Here is a 19,214-nt window from a genome sequence, read left to right as displayed (position 1 = left end):
AATCATAGAAGCATGTGCTTTTTAAAAAATTGATTTCTACACATTCTCTGTTGCCATTAGAGCTGTATTTAGAATTTCTTGTTTCAAAATGCATGATGCTCTCCTCTTTCTAAGAATTTTCATATTTATCAAGCATTTCTGGGTGTCAGGCACTGTACAAAGTACTTTAATGAATTTATTTCATTTAATGTTTTACAATGGCTTTATGGCATGTACTAGATGTTATTATTATCCTCATTGTACAGCTAAGGAACTGAGGGGTAAGTATTAATCCATCCATGGTCCAGGATCAGATAGACAGCTAACGCTAACACTAACACATGGCCAAGCCAGAACTGGAATTTGATCTGTATGAATTGACAGCTCATACACTTAACTGCTGTATTACACTGCCTCCCCGAAGTCATTATCACAAAGATTTATATTATATTTTATTTGCCAAAGTAGTAATATGATTTTATTGCTGTTATCACACTTTACTCAAAACAAATAAATAAACGTGATACCCAGATGCCTTTCGTGTCATCCAAACCTGAATTCTTTTAAAAGTATCCTGTCTGTGCTAATTTAACTTGGAGTGGGGCCTTCACTCCTCTGCTTTTCATGAGCCAAATTTGTAGCTGGAGACATGTTCATGTTTTGAATAATTGTATTTCACTCCCTATGATATTATGAGTACTTAAAACATGTTCAATGATGTTTTAAAGAACGCAGTTTACACCACTTCCTTTGGAAGCCTATAAAATAAAAAATGATAGAAAGCATCAAACCATAATTACCTTGAGGGTTTTAGGAACCTCATAAACCACAAGAACAATACACCAAAAATTTTTTTTTCAACTGCCAGCTTCAAAGTTTCATTTGGTGATTCTATTTTTGCAGCATTGATGGAAGTAATCCAGTTACGTTGACATTTTTATAGAGGATGGTTTAATGCTCAAATAAGCCATGTTATTTCACCATCTTTATTTTCTTTGTGGAAGTTTTTTTTTCTTCTGTAATGATTTGAACTATACTGTAAAGTCAATGAAAATGGATTATGGATCCAGAATACACATTTTAGTTGATATCAAGGTCTTTGCCATAACCACATTGATGTTTACAAATACACACCCCCTTCTAATTTTTAATGCTGTTGCTGTATTTCTTAATGAATCTAATCACAGAAAATGTGTCAGATGCAAATGGAACTTGGTCTCAAACATATGCTTGGGTTTCTGTTAATAGGAAACAAATGTCCAAATGCAATTGCAGACAAGCTCACACACATGCTCATGCACACATGCAAATGTGGAGCCAAGTGTGAACCTGGTGACACACAGGCATGTAGAGCCAGATACTAAGCATATGTTGAAATTTGGTGTGATTACAACAGCAGAATGGTGCAATATTGTTTCATTCAGTCTGATACTATAAGAGATGCCATATGACAGCAAGTCATAAAACTAATGTCATTCTCTTCTGAGAAACATGATGTTTGAATAATTGAGGAAAAAATAAAACCAGTTTGCTTCAGTGTGACTTTCTTGTCTTTGGCAAATTGACAGATACATTTTTGTTGTATAAGAGAAAATAGGCTGACAACCTTTAATGGTTGAGATATGTTAGATAAAATGGCTGATATTTGATGTTTCTGTCCTGTAGGACAAAATATATCTATCACACACCAAAAAAATAGTATCTGCACATTCATATAGTTCAATATGACAGAATAATATTTATCATATTCATTTTTATCCTCAATATTTCTGTTTTTTTAAAGATGACATAATTTTAATTATGCAGTAAAGACATAACTTTAAAGATAGATCTTACTGATATAAATAACTTGAGTGAGGTCAAATTTTTTTCCCAGCTTTATCAAGATGTAATTGACATATAGCACTGTAAAAGTTTAAAGTATATAGAATAATGATTTTATTTGCATACAAGCTAAAATGATAACCATATTATTATTAGTGAACATCCAGCATCTCATATAGAAACAAAGTAAAGGAAAAAGAAAAGCGTTTTTTTCTTGTGATGAAAACTCTTAGGGTTTACTTTCTTAACAATGATCACATATAATGTACAGCAGAGTCAACTATATTAATCATGTTGTACATTACATCTCTAGCACATATTTATCTTATAACTGGAAATTTGTACCTTTGACCACCTTTTTTAACATACAAAGATATTACATTATTATTAGCTTATATTCCCCACACTGTACGTTTTATGCCCAAGAGTTCATTTATTTTGCAACTAGAAGTTTGTGCCTCTTAATCCCCTCATCTATTTCATTCACCCTCCAGAAACTCCCTTTTCTCTGGCAACCACCTGTTCATTCTTTATATCTATGACTCTGTTTTGGTTTTGTTATGTTTGTTCATCTGTTTTGTTTTATATATCCTACATGTAGGTGTAATCAGAGTATTTGTCTTTCTCTGACTTATTTAACTTAGTATAATACCCTCTAGGACCACCCATGTTGTCTCAAATGGTAGAATTTCAATCTTTTTAATGGCTGAGTAATATTCCATTGTCTGTATATACCACATCTTCTTTATCCATTTATCTATCAATGGACATTTAGGTTGTTTCCATATCTTGGCTATTGTGAATAATGCTGCAATGAACATAGGGGGCATATATGTTTTCAAATTAGTGTTTTGTTTTCTTTGGGATTATAGCCAGAAGTGGAATTCCTGGATCATATGTTAGTTCTAGTTTTAATTTTTTTGCAGAACCTCTGTATCATTTTCCATAGTGGCTGTGTCAATTTACATTCCCACCCATAGTGCGCAAGGGTTCCCTTTTCTCCACATCCTCATTGACACTTGTATTTGTGGGGGATTTTTTTGATGATAGTCATTCTGACAGATCTGAGGTGATGTCTTATTGCAGTTTTGACTCGCATTTCCCTGATGATTAGTGATGTTAACCATCGTTTCATGTACTTATTGGCTATCTGTAATCTTCTTTGGCAAAAATTGTCTGTTCAGGTCCGTTGCTTATTTTTTATCAGGTTTGTTTGTTTTTCTGATGTTGAGTTGTATGAGTTCTGTATATATTTTGGATATTAACTCCTTATCAGATATATTATTTGTAAATATCTTCTCCCAATCAGTAGGTGGCCTTTTTGTTTTGTTCATGGTTTTCTTTGCTGTGCCAAAACTTTTTAGTTTAATGTATTCCAATTTGTTTATTTTTGTTCTTGTTTCCTTTGCCAGAGGACAGTGATCAAAATATTATTGCTAAGATCAATGTCAAAGAGCATACTGCTATGTTTTCTTCTGGGAATTTTATGATTTCAGGTCTTACATTTAACTCTTTAATCTGTTTTGAGTTTACTTTGATGTATTATGTGAGGAAGTAGTCCAGTTTGATTCTTTTGCATGTAGTTATCCAGTTTTCCCAATCCCATTTATTTATCATTTCCCCATTGTATGTTTTTTCCTCCTTTGTAATAGATTAATTGACCATATAAGCATGGGTTTATTTCTGGGCTCTCTATTATGTTTCATTGATCTACATGTTTGTTTTTATGCCAGTACCATACCATTCTGATTACTGTAGCTTTGTAATAAGTTTTAAATCCAACTTTGTTCTTATTTCTCATGGATAGTTTTGAGTATTTGGGTTCTTCTGTATTTCTGTACAAATTTTAGAGCTATTTGTTCTAGTTCTGTTAAAAATGCCATTGGTATTTTGACAGGGATTGCATTGAACCTGTAGACTGCTTTGTGTAGTATGGTCATTTTAAAAATATTAATTCTTTCAATCTATGAGCATGGAGTATCTTTCCATCTGTTTGTTTTGTCTTTAGTTTCTTCCATCAATATCTTATAGCTTTCCAGTTATAGGTTTATACCTCCTTGGTTAGATTTATTTCTAAGTAATTTGTTCTTTTTAATGCAGTTGCACATGGGATTGTTTTCTTAATTTCTCTTTCTGATAGTTCATTGTTAGTGTATAGAATGCAACAGATTTTTGTATTAATTTTGTATCCTGCAAATTTACTGAATTCATTTATTAGTTCAGTGTTTTGGTGGTGTCTTTATGATTTTCTATATATAGTGTCACATCACCTGCAAACAGCTAGTTTTTCTTCTTCTTTTCCAGTGTGGATTCCTATTTGTTTTTGTTTGTTTGTTTGTTTTTTTCTTGTCTCATTGCTCTGGCTAGGACTGGGAATATTATGTTGAATAAAACTGGCAAGAATGGGCATTCTTGTTGTGTTCCTGAATTTAGAGAAAAGGTTATCAGCTTTTCATTGTTGAGTATGATGTTGGCTATAGGTTTGTCATACATGGTCTTTATTATGCTGAGGTAGGTTTCCTCTCTACCTAAAGTGGTAGAGTTTTTGTCACAAATAGATGTTAAATTTTGTCAAAAGCTTCTTCTGCATCTACTGAAAATATTTTCAGCATATTTTTATCCATGAATTCCATTTTGTGAGCCGAGGTTAGAATAGGTATTTATCACCAGCAAGTTTCAGCAAAACAGGTATTCAGCACTAGCAAGAGAATTAGAATTCTTTCAGAATCCTTTTATACCATTGGCCAATAGGCAAAATGTAATCCAAAGGAAAAGTAAATGGGTCAATGATAATTCCTTGAAGAAATTCTCATAACCATGCTTGGACTCGAAATGCCATTTGAATTATTCAACCCAGTTGTTCTCAGCTATCCAGTGAGAGAGTCCAGATCCATGTGAACAGGGTGCCACAAGCAGTAAGACGTGTAGTATGTGATTTGTGTCTAATTACCAAAGTATTGAGGTTAGCAGTTTATTCTATACTTATATAAATTAGAGTATATTTAAAATTATCCTTCTCAAAATGCTACACTAACACCATAGCATTTCAAATCAGAAATCGGTTTCAGATGATGAGTCTAATGCTACATACATATCCCTTGGAGATGCCAATGGGAATGAGTCTCGAATGAAAACATAGGGTGATGTTTCCTTGCATAAAAATTTGTGACCTGCAGATATAGGTACCCCCTGCAAACTTTTTTTATGATCAGTAGAGAGTGCTGAATTCATAAGCAAAAGTTGATAGTATGCATGGAGCAAAGGGCCATAATCTTGAAAGACATTTCTCCCAGGCATGGCTAGGCCTGAGGAAATGCCCATCACCATTAAAGTACGTATTTTTCATTACTGGATGCCTAGAACTCCTGGATTCTGTCTTCCCATGAAGAGTGCCCAACATCCACTGACAAAATTTGCTTTGTCTGAACTCAGTTTGTCTAAAGTGGCCATGCTCCAGGAGTTGACCATGTCTTTTGTTGGATGTGCTAATATCATGGATTAAGCTCCATAGTTGGTCTCAGTCCAGTGGCTATTTCCATAGACCTAGGAAAGTGTTACTTAATCCAGTGCTTACAGGATAAACTTATTCCTTTACCTACAAATTCTTACTTGAAAGGGTAGGCCTACTTCAGCATTGTTCTCATTTACCAAAAAATTAAAATCTAAATCTGACTCTAATTGTTGTGTTGTTGCTATTTTCATGGCATGATTACAATATCTTTCTGTATTATTTGCTGGAGAAAATTTATACTGTATCTGATTCTCATAATCTTCATTTTATGTACTCCTTTTGTCACTTATAATTCATATAAATTTATCATCTTAATAGCAGTAAACTATTCTAGGGATAGAAGATTTGACCATTCCAATTTGTTCTTCTTTTACTGTACAGGAAAATCCTAGAAAAACCCTGTAAATGAACCTTATAGTTTGAAAAGTCCCCAGTAAAATGCCAGCAAATTCAATCTAGCTAACCTTAAAAACAATACCAAACTGTAACCGTAGAGATGGTTCTTAAGAACACAAGAAATTTTACTATTAGAGAAATCCATTATTATAATTAATCTTATCAATAGAGTAAATGAAAAAAATTTTATTATCTCCATAAATGCCCCTCAAAGGGGCGTTGATTTAATATGTTACTGATAAAAAATCTTAATGAAACCAATAAAGAAGGCTAATTACATAAAATTATAAAGGTTATTTATTTGAAACAAAGATTAAATATTTCATTTAATTGTAAAACACTGCATATTTTCATTAAAATGAGAAGCAATAAAATTAAATATTTATTGTTTTTTCAAAAGTCTAACAAATGTAATAATAGGGAATAAAATTAAGTGATCAGAAAAGGGAAGTTAAATCCCAATTTGTCTACTCTAAAAATTTAAGAGAATGGGAGTTTCTGCTGTGGATCAGTGGTAACGAACCCAACTGGTATTCATGAGGATGCAGGTTCAATCCCTCGCCTCACGTAGTGGGTTAAGGATCTGGCATTGCCATGGGCTATGGTGTAGGTTGCAGACATGGCTCAGATCTGGAATTGCTATGGCTATGACATAGGCAGCTGCTGCAGACCTGATTTGACTCCTAGCCTGGAAGCCTCCATGTACTGCTGGTGTGGCCCTGAAAAGAAAAAAAAAAAATTCAAGAGAATCAACTGAAACAAAAGAAGCTATTGGAATTGTCAAAAGTTCCATACGGTATCTACTTTAAAAACAAATACAGAAAAATAAAGTGTAGTTATTTGCCGTAATCAATTTTTTTTTAAATAAGGAAGAAAAACACATTTTTCTTAGTAGCAACTCTAAAACAGAAAATAACTAAAAATAAATATGAAATGTATTAGACCACCTTGAAAAAAATTATAAAATAATTTGGAAGAAGATGAGATTGAACAGGGAAATGTTCTAGACTCCTTGACAAAAAAATCAAATAGGCATGAACATGTTCCAATAACACTTTATTTACAGTAATAGGAAGTGGGACAGAGTTGGCTCGCAGACGGTAGTATGCCAACGCCTACAGTAGACCTTCCACGGCTTGTTTCCTGCTGTATTCTAGATGCACCTAGAAGCAAGTTTGGAATATGCGAGATGCTCAACAAATATATGGTGAACAACTAGAGAAAGGACAACCCACAAAAAAAGAAATTAAAATCAACAATAAAACATACAAAATTGTTCAACCTCACATAATGAAAGGAAAGCAAATTAAAGTTACAGCTTAATGTTTTCTGACTCACAGATTCACAAGGTTTATTTGTTTCTTTAATGATTATCCTTAAATTTGGTAAGAATATAGGCTCCTGCACAGCCTCATATGCTGTTGATAGGCTTTTTCACTCTTTTATCTTTACTTAAATTATGCAGAGAAGAGTGCAGCAAATCATAGAAGATTATCTGTATATTCACTCCCTAAATCAGCAGTTCTCAAAATGTCAGTCTCATTCTTAAAAGTGACTGAGAACCCCCAGAAGTTTTGTTTATTAATGTTTATAATGTTTACCATATTAGAAATTAATAAATATTTAAAATATTTAATTCATTTAAAATAGTAATAATAAACTCATGTGACAATATAGCATTTTTATGACAATAACTATTTCCAAAGCCAAAAAAAACCAGTTTTGAGACGAATGGCATTGATTTACACTTTTACAAATCTCTGTAATAATTGGCTTAAAAGAATTCAACTGGATCCTCATACCCACTTTTGAATTCATTCTGTTGTGGTATGGTTTTGGTTGAAGTATGTGAAGAAAATCAATCCCCAAACAATTATGTAATTGGAAAAGAGAAGTGTATTTTAATAGCCTTTTCTCATAACTGAAAATTCTGCTTTGATATTACACCAAAATTCAATAAATGGTAGTTTCTAAAAGGGTAGTGACAACAAGGAATCTGAAACCATGTTACTGAACTTTTCAGACTCTGTGACATTAAAAGCCATTCATTTATCTTGCACTTTGAATGGATCTTTTACTCATGCATGATTTTGTAACATCATGCACTGACCATTTGGAAATACTGGTTCACTGAGGAATACAATCTTTCTGATATAGACACATTTCATGGCAATAGTCAAGATTCTAGATGGGCAATGGGATCCTACTGTACAGCACAGGGAAATGTGTGTTATTGGGTCACTTTATTGTACAACAGAACTTGATGAAACATTGTAAATCAATTATACTTTAATAATAATTTAAAAATTTTTTAAAGATTTTATGATTAAACCTACACTGATCTCAGAAAAGTCTTTATTAGGAATATGCCAAGCCCACAGTGATAAATTTAAGTTTTCCACTTATGTTTATAAAAAATTATAAAAAATTCTAATTTTTACTTGAAAGCTTGAATTTTCTCATGGGCAGTGATTATGGCTGGTCATTTTCCTTGAAGTGACAGACTCTTCGTCTGAATAACCATAATTTGTTTCTTACTCATTCCTTCAAGAAAAATGAAAGAGAAAGGGAGAAAGCAGGTATTTCACAGTTCAAACAATCACCCAAGCACTTTCCCCAGAGACAACAGTCATACATGGAACAGGAGTGCCATATGCATACTTGCGCATATACATAGCTGCTATTTTGTCATTCAGAGTATTATTTTAAAAGCCTTCAGGTGATGGATTTAATTAAAATAAGCATTACTGCTCCATCAAGGACATATCTGAATGAAACTGTCTTGTTTTGTTTGGTGTTTCTACAAGTGCATGGGGTGAACAATGCGGTTCCTTCTCACTTAGTTGGAGCCTCTGCCTTGGTTTGTGCTGTCGCCACAGTTTTACCCACCATGGATCGTGCACATCAGTGCAAGTCAACACAGTGGAGAAGACAAATAATGTCTTAGTATTTTTTTTAATTTATTTTTTATTGTCATTTCCCCTAACACACTTTTTTTTTTCCCACTGTACAGCATGGGGACCCAGTTACACATACATGTATACATAATTTTTTTCTCCCATTGTTGTGTTGCATTGTATCTAGACATAGTTCTCAGTGCTACATGGCAGGATCTCATTGTAAATCCATTCCAAGAGCAATAGTTTGCATCCATTAACCCCAAGCTCCCAATCCCTCCCACTCCCTCTCCCTCCTTCCCCCTCCCCCCAGGCTATTCTCCAAGTCCATTCTCCAAGTCTGTTCTCCAAGTTCATGATTTTCTTTTCCTGTGGAAAGGTTCATTTGTGCTGTATATTATATATCAGATATGTGTGATATCATATGGTATTTGTCTTTCTGACTTATTTCACTCAGTATGAGAGTCTCTAGTTCCATCCATGTTGCTGATGTCTTAGTATTATTATGAAAATGATTTTGACCTCAGGGACATCCTGCAGTAGACTTGGCCCCCCCAGAGGTCCTCATGCTCCACTTTGAGAACTGTGCCCCTGATTTGACAAATGTTAACATTTTGCCTCATTTGCTTTGAAATTGTTTATCAAAAAATAAAATATTATAGATCCTGGGAGTTCCCTGGTGTCCTAGTGGTTAAGGACCTGGTATGGTCACTTCTGTGGCTCAGGTCACTGCTGTGGCACAGGTTTGATTCTTGGCCTGGGGATTTCCACTTGCCAAGGATATGGCCCAAAAAGGATATTATAATGGAGAAGAATGTGAGGAAAAAAATGTATATGTGTGTGTATACATGTATATATATGCATGATTGGGTCATTTTGCTGTACAACAACATAAATCAACAGAACATTGTAAATCAATCATAATAAAAAAAATTTTAAAAGATATTATAGGTCTAGATAAAACTTCTACACCTCTTCCCTCAGTGTTCTTTTCCAGAGATTCCCCACTGTATTGAAGGCAGTGTACCCTTTCTGAATGAGGTTTTATACCTTCCCTATGTGTATAAACACAACAGTATATTTTTGTGATTCTTTTTTATTTTACATAAACAAGTTCATTCTGTATGTATGCTTTTACCAAGTGCTTTTCATTCAGTATTACACCATTTTGTTTTTGAGAGTGATCTCTGTCGATATCATCCAGTGGGTAGGTTTTACCTACTCATCTCTTTGTTCCTATGTTGATGGATATTTAGATTATGTCCAGCTTTTAACTATTGTGAATATCTCCTTAAACGTGTCACTTTAGGTTGTGTGCCATCATGTGGAATTTCCAAGGGTAAATGTATGCACGAAAGTCAGTTTTCCTTTTCTGTATTGCTGAATTGTCTCCAACACGGCTTTACCAATTTATGGCCTAATGTAGACTTTTCTGTCTGAGAGCTGTTGGCAATGTATGTCAGACACTTCAAGAGAAAACATCACTCTTGAACCAGAAATTCCAGTTCTAAAAATTGGTCATGAGTACAATGAGTACAAAGTTTTTTTATACAAAGGTGCCTATGGCATTGATATTTATAGAGTGGAAAATCTTGACAACAGCTTCTAGATGCCTAATAATAGGTGATTAGTTAAATACATTGTAATATCTTTTCATGGACTATTATGTTATTTTATATTCTGATTTTGTTTATTGTTATTTTATATAATTTTATTTATCAAAATAGGTGATAGGAGTTCTGTTAATTTTTGTGTGTTAATTTTTGTGTGTATTTTTTTAATTTGTGTTTTCGAAGAAACATGTTATTACAGAAAAAAAGGAAGAAAGAAAGGAAGGAAAGGAGGGAAGGAAGAAGGGCGGAAGGAAGGAAAAAGGGAGGGAGGGACGGCAAACTGTAGGTTAGAAACTAGATCTTGGAACCTCATCCCAAACTAAGTTTCAGAAAAGGCAAAATAATAATAATAATAATAATAATAATAATAGGGAGTTCCCATCATGGCTTACTGGTTAACAAATCCGACTAGGAACCATGAGATTGCAGGTTCGATCCCTGGCCTCACTCCATAGGTTAAGGATCCAGCGTTGCTATGTGGTGTATGTCACAGATGTGGCTCTGATCATGCATTGCTGTGGCTGTGGTGTAGGCCAGAGGCTACAGCTCTGGATTAGACCCCTAGCCTAGGGGTGCGGCCCTAGAAAAGATAAAAAGAAGAAAAATAGAGTATTTCCCAAAGCTGACACTGCATAGGAGTCATTTGAGAACTTGTTGCAACCCTTAGAGATTTTGATCTGGTGGGATTGGGGATCCAGGAGACCCTGAAATACATAGACCTCACACCTTAAAAACATTAATGAAAAATAAGGAGTTTTGTCATTTTCAGTTCCCAGCAGGTAAAAGAGACAGTGGCTGGGGACAGGTCTGCTGGTGCCCCTCTGATAGAGGCCTGGAGCTGGCACCTTGGTAACCGCATCCTGAAAACCTGCCCCAGACTTTGCTTTCTCCTTGGCATTGGCAGCCTGCCCTGATGCAGGCAAGGTCAAGCCTGCAGGTGGTAGCTCCAGGTGTTTCTCTTCGGTTCTCTCCCATCCCACTTTGCTTTGTTCTCTGGCACCTGGGGCACTTGCTCTGTTGAGCAGAGCCTCACAAATTTGAGCATCAGAATTTTTCAAGCTATGTATTCCTGACTATCAACCTGAGAGCTTCAGATTCCATAGGTTTGTGGTGGGGCCCAGGAATATGCATTTGTAACAAGCATCCAAGTGATACGGAAGCTGCTGGCCTGTGGACCGCAGAGGACAAGCCAATCAGGGACCCAGGGGCTGAACAATAAAATGTTATTCACTAGAATTTCTATTTAGAAATGCACATGTGGCTGCAGTAGTAGTAATAGCATTGCTAGTGGCAGCGGTAATAATTAGAAGAAAAAGAGCAGGATTAATAATAACAAAAATAAATACCTGAGGACCATTTTTATTTCTGTGTTTTGACCAAAGTCTTGAACACGGTCTTGCCAGAACAGAGACAAGATTTCAGGTGCAAAAACGGTATGAAATCCCAAATTTCAAAAATAGCTTTTTAAATGGATGTTACATTTTCAGTGAAAGCAGGGTCTTTAAAAACATACCAGACCTTATGATCCAGAAAAAGCTGTTTCTTTTCCTCCTGCAGGGTATTATTTATCTTTGGCTAATAGATTCAGCCAAGCCATTTTTATGGCCTCACATGTTATCAAAAAAAAAGTGTTTTTATTGCTCAATCTAACTACCTCCTTTCTCAACCTATTGCATTAATCCTGCCTTTGGAGGCCAAGTATAAACTAAAGTCTAGATAAAAGGGATTTTTTTTTTTAAACCCCATTTGTGTTTTTCCTTTCTGTGTTAAATTATGAATACGGTAATTGGCTGTTAATGAGATGTAAGTGCTGTAGCCTCAGACACATTGGGTTACTAATGTCTCTGCACCATTTTCATCTGGTCCTCATTTTCCAAACACCAGACCTATAATTATGCCAAAACTTACCCAAGCCAGAGAATAGTTTGTTTTTCCCTGTTGCTACCTACAGACCATAAAGTTATGGAAAGCAGACATGCAAAACTAATTTTAACCCCACAGTGAAAATTCTGAGGGGCAACTCAATAAGATATAATTAAAGGTGTATGAATCATAGATTTCAGAGATCACTGAAACAATCTAAAAAGGATCTGATTCAGCTGTTGGGCTGAATGTATCAACCCCATTTTGCAGATGAATTAGCCATGGCTCAAAAAACTAAAACACAGATGAAGCCGAGATTTGAACGGGAGATCTGACTCTGTGCCTTGTTGAGGGGGGTTGGCAGCTATTTTTTGCGTCTCTGAAGGGTGTTTTTTTGGTTCGTGGGTTTGTTTTATTGCAGCCTCCTTTGAACTCTTTCATTACCTGGTTGCGTGTTTTTCATACGCTTTTAAAGCTTAAAACTGTTTGATTTGTGCACTATCTTTCAATGGCCATGTCCTTGCACCAGATATTTTGATATTTTACATTTACATGGGTACCTGAGTGACAAAGACCCATGCATTTTGTTTTGTGTAGAAAAGTCCAAGTCTCATGTTTGCATTGAAAATGTCAGTCTTTGTTTCCACTCAGCGCTAATCTTTCTAAAAATGTCCCTCACACTGAAGGACATCCAAAAGGCAGTAACTTATTAGATCCTTGGGTTCAGATTACAAATGTGTCTGACTAGCTCTGTGTCGAAGTTCAAATTATCTCGGAATTATTTTAAATATTTGTACAGGAACACTGATTAGTTTACTAGCGTGTTGCCTCATAACCCTCCGCTAATAACCACCTTGGACTGTGATTGCTAATGGGCTCCAGCGAGCTCTCGGCAAAGGTAATTGCTTCGGCGTTTGGCGCTGTCGTCCGATGTCTTTACTCCAGGACTCGGAAGCGTTGATTCAGAAAAGGAATTTGAAACCGATCTTGAAAACTGACTTTATTCTTTGCACCGAAGAGTTGAAAAGGAAGTTCTGATGAGGTAATGTCCTTCCCTACCCGCTTTGGTAGTTGTAATCCTGGAGAAATAGTAACTGGAGACCAGTAGCAGGATGTTGGGGAGAGATTGCTGGTGTGGGCGTCAAGATACCTGGGATTTAGTTCTGGCTCTTTCAACTCATGACCTTAGACGAGTCATTGAGTTTCCCTGGGCATTGGTTTCTATAAATGAGAGAGTGACACAGGCCATGGGTGAGCTGTATATTCTGCCAAGAGAAGCCAAACTAGAGAGCAGACAACAGATCCAGGGAAGACCCCCCCACCTCCCATTTCTCTTACCTTTAGGCAGAGCTGGCTTCCTGGGTGCAAACCCGGGCAGTCACACCAGCCCCCTGCTCAGCAGGGCTCTGTGCCGGCTCCAGAACATTGCTGTTATCATTTTGAAAGTATTATTAATTTTTCCACAAGGGTCCTGCATTTTCATTTTGCTCTGAACCAGACAGGTTATGTCCTTGGTCCTGCCTTTCGGGAATACATTTCTTAGAAGTATGTTTACCAGCTGGAAAAAGGAGTCACCTTGAATTTGTCAATTTGGCCACCATTGTATCTTGTGGGTAGCCTGGGAGAGCCAAATATAAAGGTGGATTTGAGGGTTATTTTCATGATCTGAGTTTTTGTGGGCTTTGAGCTTTTTAATTTTTTAACTAAAATTGTATTGAAGTATAGTTGATTTGCAGTGTTTCAGGTGTACAGGAAAGTGATTCAGTTGTGTGTGTGTGTTCTTTTTCAGATTCTTTTGCATTATGGTTTATCACAAAATATTGAGTATAGTTCCCTGTGCTATATAGTAGATCCTTGTTGTTTATTTTATATATAGTAGTGTGTATATATGTGTGTGTGTGTGTGTTTGTGTGTGTGTGTACATAGTAATCTGAGTTTTTATTGTCTATATTTTCCTTCTTCCATTCCTCCTTGCCCCACCTCAATCCCATTTTTAAAAAAATAAGAGTTAGTTACTGGTATTTATCACTAAGTGTTTTCAGTGTCTTGCTAGAACCACGTAATCACCTGTAGTGCAATATAGAGGACTCTTGACAGACTGGAGAGGAGACTTCTTTTCCACCAGGAGGGGCTTTGTTCTAACCAAGTGAGCTTCTCTCCCCTCTGAGGGTAGGACAGCCACTTCAGACTGGAAGAGATCAATTCTCTATGAAAAGGGACTTGGAGTTCCCATCGTGGCTCAGTGGTTAACAACCTGATGAGTATCCATGAGGATGCAGATTCGATCCCTGGCCTTGCTCAGTGGGTTAAGGATCCGGCGTTGCCCTGAGCTGTGGTGTAGGTCACAGACGTGGCTCGGATCTGGTGTTGCTGTGGCTGTGATGTAGGTCAGCAGCTGCAGCTCTGATTCAACCCCTAGCCTAGGAACTTCCATACGCCATGGGTGCAGTCCTAAAAAGACAAAAGACAAAGATAAGAAAAGAAAAAAAAAAAAGGGACTTGCTGTATGTGTAAAATGCATATCCATGCAAGGCCAGCTTGATTGTACACATCAACATGGATAAAAATTATTCTGTGATTGCAAGGAAAGTATGTTTCCTTGGTTTTTTCATTATTGCATACCAGAGATGAAAGAGCACAAAAGACAGAGGGAAAGTGTTTCTAGGTACCCAGTGACCACTGGATGTGGTTTTACAATGAGTCTGCTTTCAGAAGCTTAGAGGAGATCTCTAAGCAACTAAGCTGCCAATTGACATATTATATCCATGATAATAAATTGCTCTGATGGGCTACTCCAGAGTATGTTTGTTCAAAGCATTGAAAATGCCAAAACAATCCTCAAACACTTTTTTCTTTTACAAATGTAGTTTTCATAAGCTTCCAAAAAACTATCTTTTTGCCCTCAGTCCATAAAGCTTTATTCTATTTACTTAAACTTGAAAGCAGCTGACTTTTAATTATATTAACAGTACTTGAATATTTTCAAGTATTTAGTCTTTTCCCTTCATAAAACTGAATTTAAGTGACAGTATGTAGGTTGAGTTCTAAGTTCTGCCCCAACTTTCTACTTACAGATTTGAAAACATGTCATTTTTATTTTTTTTAATTTTTATTCCATTATAGTTGATTTACAGTGTTCTGCCAATTTTCTACTGTACAGCATGGTAACCCAGTCACACATACATATATACATTCTTTTTCTCACATTATCCTCCATCATGCTCCATCATAAGTGACTAGATATAGTTCCCAGTGCTATACAGCAGCTTCTCATTGCTTATCCATTCCAAAGGCAATAGTTTACATCTATTAACCCCAGATTCTCAGTCCATCCCACTCCCCCTTGGCAACTACAAGTCTGTTCTCCAAGTTCATGAGATTCTTTTCTGTGGAAAGTTTTATTTGTGCTATATATTAGATTCTAGATATAAGTGTTATCATATGGTATTTGTCTTTCTCTTTCTGACTTACTTCACTTACTATGAGAGTCTCTAGTTCCATCCATGTTCTTTTTATGGCTGAGTAGTATTCCATTGTGTATATGTACCACATCTTCTTAATCCATTCACCTGTCAATGGAACAGTCTAAACAGTTTTGCTTGTTTCCATGTCTTGGCTATTGTGAATGTCATTTTTATTTTTTAAATCACATAAATGGGTGTTTTGATTCAAATTATGCTTAAAAACAGGAAGAAAAGAATTGGTCACATTATTATTATTATTATTATTATTATTATTATTATTTTGCTTTTTAGGGCAAAATTGCAGCATGTGGGGGTTCCCAGGCTAGAGGTCAAATCAGAGCTATAGCCGTTGGCCTACACCACAACCATAGCAAAGTGGGATCCAAGCTGCATCTGCAACCTACACCACAGCTCATGGTGATGCTGAATCCTTAACCCATTGAACAAGGCCAGGGATTGATCCCACATCCTCATGGTTCCTAGTTGGGTTCATTAACCACTGAGCCACAAAGGGAACTCCAAGAATTGGTCAACTTTTAAAGGAAATGCACTTGGTCGTTCAGTGTTCTCTATCTGGCTGGTACTGATAACCAGCAAAGCAATAGTCCCAAATTCCATTTTTGGATTCCTTGTATCCAATGCATTGAATCATTCCAGCAGCAAACTGGTAGTTTTGAAAGTGTGGGATTTTAGATGGAAAGAAAAAAGTGAAACTCCTCAAATAATTAGGTAAAAGGTTCAGTTTTATGCATTTTTTTCAGAATGAATAAACCTTTTGACCACTAGTCTACCGTGATTCAAAATAAGAGCCATCGAAGCTGAAATATACAGTTACTTGTGAACTGAGAAGAAATCAGAAGTTCAGGGATACACCCAGTGAGAGCATCATATTTATCCTCAGTAACCTCCAGGAGCTTTTTCTCAGTTGTGCTGGTCTCTTCTCTTCAGTGATCGCAAAGGTCTCTGGGTCCTGCCCACAGAAATTCTGATGTCATTGCTATAGAGTATGGCCCAGGCATTGGGATTTGAGAAGTCCCCAAGGTGATTTTAAGAGGCAGCCAGGACTGAAAACCAAGGTCTAGGATGAGGAGGGGTTTTTTTAGTATATAATTAAACATATTAAATATATATTAAACATATATTAATACAATATATATGATATGTAATAAATAGCTTTATTGAGCTATAATCACACACTATACCATTCATTCATTTAAAGTGTACAAGTCAATGGGAGTTCCCACTGTGGAACAGGGAGTTAAGGATCCAGCATTGCTGCAACTGTGACATGGATCTGCAACTCAGATTAGATCCCTATGGCATATAGAACTTCTATATGCCATAGGTGCAGCAAAAAAAAAAAAAAAAAAATACCGTACAAGTCAATGATTTTTAATATGTTCACAGAGTTGCGTCACCATCACCACAATCAATTTTACATTTTTGTCACTCCTCAAAAAAAGTCCATTAGCAGTCATTCCTCATTTTTCCTCACCCCCACCCCAGCCATAGGCAACCACTAGCCTACTTTCTGTCTCTGTGGATTTACCTTTTCTGGGTATTTCACGTAAGTGGCATCATGTGATATGTGGCCTTTTGTGACTGTCTTCTTTCATTTGGCATAATGTTTACAGGATTCATTCATATAAATTATATACCATGTATCATTACTTCATTCCTTTTTATTGCCAGATAATATTCCATTGTATGGATCTACCACATTTGGTTTGTCCATTCACCATTTTGTGGCTATTTGGGTTGTTCTACATTTTGGCTATTATGAATAATGCTGTTACAAACATTTGTGGACCAGTTTTTACATGCCTATGTGTTTTTATTTCTCTTGTGTTTATATCTAGGAGTAGAAATTACTGGGCTTTATGGTGATTTTATGTTTAACTTTTAAGGAACTGTCAGATCATTTTACAAAGCAGCCACTCCATTTTCTATTCCCATTAGGAGCACATGAGGTTTCCAATTTCTCCACAACCTCTTCAATTTGTTGTTATCTCTGTTTTTGTCAATAGCCAAGAATGGCCAATTTCAGCACACACAATTCAAACACACATTAAGAAATGGGTGTGAAGTGGTATTTCTTTGTAATTTTGATCTGTGTTTCCCTCATGGCTAATGACATCAAGTATCTTTTCATGTGCTTAATGTCCATTTGTATATCTTTGAAGAGGTGTGTTTAGATCCTTTGCCCATTTTCTGATCAAGTTATGTTTTTTCATTATCGAGTTGTACAAGTTCTCTATATAGTCTAGATACAAGTTTCCATATAAGAAATATGATCTGCAAATATTTTCATCCACACAGTGGGTTGTCTTTTCACTTTCTTAAAGGTCTCCATTGAAGCACAAAAGTTTTTAATTTTATGACATCAATTTCTTTTTGCTCTGTGGTTAGGCTTTTGGTATTCTATCTGAAAATTCAGGTTTTGCATCACCCCGGGGAATGGAAATCTCCTGTACTTTCTTCTAAGAGTTTTACAGTTTTAGCTTTTACATTTATGGCTATAATCCACTTTGAGTTAATTTTTCTATACAGTGTGAGGAAGGGGCCACCTTCATTCTTTGGATGTGGATATCCTAGAATGAGTTTTTAAAATCATGCCTCACTAATAGTCAATGAACATCTTGCTGAAAATCAGCTGTGTGATGAACTTCATGGGTCTTGGCACATGAGGCATCCATAGCAGACATGGATCACCAGAGAATTCCAGCTTCTTTCTGCTCTACCCTAGTGAGCCCATAAATAGTTAAAAGACTAAACATGCATCTGGAACTACCCAAGAACACTTTTACACAGTCTCTGGTCCAAGGTCGCCCTACAGGGGGCCAGTCCGGAATTAAGGAAAGAGTAATATCAATCATGAAAGGTCTCTGAAGGAGTTGAGTTCACTTTTCTACCCTGATCTGTTGTGATCTACACAAATACTTAAATTACAGTATGTGACTTCTAAATCAGGAAATGCCTGGATGAATGCTATGCTGCTATTTGAGGATGTTTCATTGCTTTCTTCTCTTTCCTGTTTGAATGCAATAAGGCCCCTTCCTGAAAACCATCAGTCAGAAATTATTTTGGGGAAGGTTATGAAGATGTCTTATCTAAACATGCTTGAGAAAGGAGCAGATAAACCATTCTTTCAGAAGTCCCTTGAGTGAAATATTGTCCAAAGTGGAGGGGAGTATTATCTGCATCCAAAGTTCTGTGCTGTTATATGGGTGACAGGTAGGATTAAGAACAATTCCACCAGTAGGTAGAGAAATTGCCGTCAGTCAAGCCACTGGACTAAGAATAGAAGTTTAAGAACAAGTTAAGTTCCTTCCCCCCTTCAGCTTTGAAAGTATTGATTCTCATGCACAGAGGTTCATGTTCCGTAAAACTGCCTCTCCGTGCTTGTGTAGGAAGGGAACAGATATGACAAGGGTCTTCATGCATGCTTACCATTGAACTTTAACAGAGCCCGTCAGTGTATGCTTTCAAGGACTGTGTTAAAACTTCCATCACTTCCCATAAATCTCCTATGCAAATACCATTTTATCCCAATATGGCAGCAAGGAAGGCAGGCACAGAATCACAGAGACCTTAGTCCAAATCCTGGCTCTGTGACACCATGTATGTAATTTTCAGTGAAGTATTTAAATTCTTTGAGCCTCATTCC

The 19,214-nt window shown here is 36.2% G+C and overlaps 1 protein-coding gene across 29 annotated transcripts in view; it reads left to right on the top strand.

Moving 5' to 3' along the window:
• Positions 1 to 19,214, top strand: part of THRB (thyroid hormone receptor beta) — a 461,170-nt gene that overhangs the window by 89,170 nt on the left and 352,786 nt on the right. For 5 of the 29 annotated variants that reach the window (XM_021071431.2, XM_021071426.2, XM_084987246.1 and 2 more), the window contains exon 1: positions 12,928 to 13,125. The exons of the other annotated variants lie outside the window; for them this stretch is intronic. The gene's annotated coding sequence lies outside the window, so the exon portion shown is untranslated. Of the gene's footprint in view, positions 1 to 12,927; positions 13,126 to 19,214 lie in introns of those variants that run through there. 29 annotated transcript variants of the gene reach the window in all.

This window comes from Sus scrofa, chromosome 13 (assembly GCF_054392235.1).
Source record: "Sus scrofa isolate SSC_HxYL_T2T_F1_AM1 chromosome 13, Sscrofa_HxYL_maternal_Yorkshire_Landrace_v2.0, whole genome shotgun sequence".
Classification (NCBI taxonomy): Eukaryota; Metazoa; Chordata; class Mammalia; order Artiodactyla; family Suidae; genus Sus; species Sus scrofa.
This window is presented reverse-complemented; position numbering and strand designations above follow the sequence as displayed.